Genomic DNA, 3,832 nt, shown 5'->3' with positions numbered 1-3,832 from the left:
CAAACAATAGAAAGGTTCTGGGACACTCTGGCTCTGGTGACCCCTCCTGACATAGTATTGTTGCCCATCATTTGATCTTTTTTTTTTTAACTCCACAATTTGGACAAATTTTTATTATTTAATACAATCCGTATTTGGATTTGCTTACATCTTTACCATTTTGATTGCTCATTATTGCATCTCAGACTGTCCTCCTGAGATAATTTTCCTCCTTCTTATCCTTTACAAGTTTCATTAATCAGGTCTCTTGCACGTATGCTCCCTCAATTTTTGACTATCTATAACTCTTTATTTTACACTAGTTCTTGACAGATAATTTTACTGAGTAGACAATTCTAGGTTGGCTATTATTTTCTATCGACATTTTGAAGGTGTTCTTCACTCTCTTCTGATTTCCTATTGCTTAACCACATTTGTTTCTTAACAGACGACTGTGGACACTACTCATTTGTTCATGATCTGTCTTCTCTCTAGATGTTTTTGAAGATCTTTTCTTTTGTCGCTGGTGTTCTACGTTTCATTGCAATGTGTCTAGCCATAGCTTTCTTTTTTATTTATCCTGTTTGGGATATACTGTTTCCTGAATTTAAGGATTCATGTTTTTCTAGTTTTAGAAATTTATTGCTTTTATCTCTTTGAATATCTCTTTTCTGTTTCTCATATTGGGCCTCCAACTAGATGCATGTTAAATCTTCTATCTTCCAAGTCTCTTTACATCTCTTTCACATTTCAACTGTATATTCCAGTTTACTTATTCTTTGTGTCGAATCTGTTTAATCCTCCTTGTAGTGTATGTACCTCAACAACAATTTGTTATCCACAAGTTTTTATTTTTAGAAGTTCAGTGTCTTCCCTTCAAAGATGTCTACTTTTTGCTGATTCTTGTTGTAAGTTAATCTTTGTAATTACAACTTCTATTTCTTTAAAATGTTTGCATACATGATATTGTTCTGTATTCTCTATCTGACAATTTCAACATCTGCACTCTGAATCTGCTGTTTGTTTTTTCTGTTGACTCAGAATGGCTTGTCTTCTCATGTGTTTGATAATTTTTTATGTTGAGGTCATAATAGTTTATAACATTGTGAAATTTCAGTTGTACATTGTTATTTGTCAGTCACCATATAAATGTGCCCCTTTACCCCTTGTGCCCACCTCCCAACCCCTTTCCCCTGTGGTAACCACTAATCTGTTCTCTTTGTCCATGTGTTTGTTTATCTTCCACATATGAGTGAAATCATATGGTGTTTGTCTTTCTCTGTCTGGCTTATTTCGCTTAGCATAATTCCCTCAAGGTGCATCCATGTCGTTGTGAATGGGACGATTTCGTGGGTTTTTGATGGCTGAGTAGTATTCCATTGTATATGTATACACCATGTCTTCTTTATCCAATCATCAGTTGATAGGCACTTGGGTTGCTTCAATTTCTTAGCTATTGTGAATAATGCTGCAAAGAACATAGGGGTGCATAAGTCTCTTTGAATTGTTGATTTCAAGTTCTTTGGATAAACACCCAGTCGTGGGATGGCTGGGTCGTATGGTATTTCTATTTTTAATTTTTTGAGAAATCTCCATACTGTTTTCCATAGTGGCTGCACCAGTTTGCATTCCCACCAACAGTGTATGAGCGTTCCCTTTTCTCCAAATCCTCTCCAACATCTGTTATTCTTTGTCTTGGTGATTATAACCATTCTAACAGGTGTAAGGTGATATCTTAGTGTAGTTTTGATTTGCATTTCCCTGATGATTAGTGCTGTTGAACATCTTTTCATGTGCCTATTGGCCATCTGTATATCTCCTTTGGAAAAATGTCTGTTCAGATCCTCTGCCCATGTTTTGATCGGGTTGTTTTGTCAGTGGTGTTGAGTTGTGTGAGTTCTTTGTATGTTTTGGAGGTTAACCCCTTATCAGATATATGATTTGCAAACGTTTTCTCCCAGTTGGCGGGTTGTCTTTTTGTTTTGTTCTTGATTTCCTTTGCCTTGGAGAAGCTCTTTAGTCTGATGAAGTCCCACTTTATTTTTTCTTTTGTTTCCCTTGTCCAAGTAGGCATGGTATTTGAAAAGATCCTCCTAATACCGATGTCGAAGGGTCCTGCCTGTGTTTTCTTCAAGGAGTTTTATGGTTTCAAGTCTTACCTTCAAGTCTTTGATCCATTTTGAGTTAATTTTTGTGAATGGTGTAAGATAATGATCTACTTTCAATCTTTTGCATGTTGCTGTCCAGGTTTCCCAACACCATTTATTGAAGAGACTTTCCTTTCTCCATTGTATGTTCTTAGCTCCTTTGTCAAAGATTAGCTGTCCATAGGTGTGTGGGTTTATTTCTGGGCTTTCAATTCTGTCCCGTTGATCTGTGTGTCTGTTTTTGTGCCAGTACCATGCTGTTTTGATTTCTATAGCTTTGTAGTATATTTTGAAGTCAGGGAGTGTGACGCCTTCAGTGTTGTTCTTTTTCCTCAGGATTGCTTTAGCTATTCAGGGTCTTTTGTTGCCCCATACGAATTTTAGGAGTCTTTGCTCTATTTCCGCAAAGAATATCATTGGGATTCTGACTGCGATTGCATTGAATCTGTAAATTGCTTTAGGTATTATGGACATTTTAACTATATTCTTCCAATCCATGTGCATGGAATATCTTGCCATTTCTTTATGTCATCATTGATTTCTTCAATAATGTCTTATAGTTTTCATTGTATGTCTTTCACCTCCTTGGTTAAATTTATTCCTAGATTTATTTTTTTTGTTGCAATTGTAAATGGGATTGTATCCTTGAGTTCTCTTTCTGTCAGTTTATTAGAGTACAGAAATGCACCTGATTTTTGCATGTTTATTTTGTACCCTGCAACTTTGCTGTAGTTGTTGATTATTTCTGATAGTTTTCTGATGAATTATTTACCATTTTCTATATATGGAGTCATGTCATCCACAAATAGAAACAGTTTCACTTCTTCCTTGACAATTTGGATACTTTTTATTTCTTTTTCTTGCCTAATTGTTCTGGCCAAAACCTCTAGTACTATGTTGAATAGGAGTTGTGAGAGTGGGCACCCTTGTCTTGTTCCTGTTCTCGGGGGATGGCGTTCAGTTTTTCCCCATTGAGTATGATGTTGGCTGTGGGTTTGTCATATATGGCCTTTATTATGTTGAGGTAATTTCCTTCTATACCCATTTTGTTGATAGTTTTGATCATAAATGGCTGTTGGATCTTGTCAAATGCTTTCTCTGCATCTATTGAGATGATCATGTGGTTTTTATTCCTCATTTTGTTAATGTGGTGTATCACATTGATTGATTTGCAGATGTTGAACTACCCCTGTGTGCCTCGTGTAAATCCCACTTGATTGTGGTGTATGATCTTAATGTATTGCTGTATTCAGTTTGCCATTATTTTGTTGAGGACTTTTGCATCTATGTTCATCAGAGATATTGGCCTGTAGTTTTCCTTCCTCATTTGGCTTTGGTATCAGGGTGATGTTGGCCTCATGGAATGTGTTAGGAAGTGTTCCACCTTCCTCAGGTTTTTGGAATAGTTTGAGAAGGATAGGTATTAAATCTTTAAGTGTTTGATAGAATTGTCCACAGAAGCCATCTGGTCCTGGATTTTTATTTTGGGGGAGGTTTTTGATTACTGTTTCAATCTCTTTACTTGTGATTGGTCTATTCAGATTCTCTATTTCTTCTTGGTTCAGTTTTGGGAGGTTGTATGAATCTAAGAATTTATCCATTTCTTCTAGATTGTCCAATTTGTTAGCATATAGTTTTTCATAGTATTCTCTTATAATCTTTTGTATTTCTGCGATATCCATTGTAATTTCTCCTCTTCCATTTCT

This window comes from Equus quagga, chromosome 1 (genome assembly GCF_021613505.1).
Source record: "Equus quagga isolate Etosha38 chromosome 1, UCLA_HA_Equagga_1.0, whole genome shotgun sequence".
Lineage (NCBI taxonomy): Eukaryota > Metazoa > Chordata > Mammalia > Perissodactyla > Equidae > Equus > Equus quagga.
Note: the sequence above shows the minus strand (reverse complement) of the source record.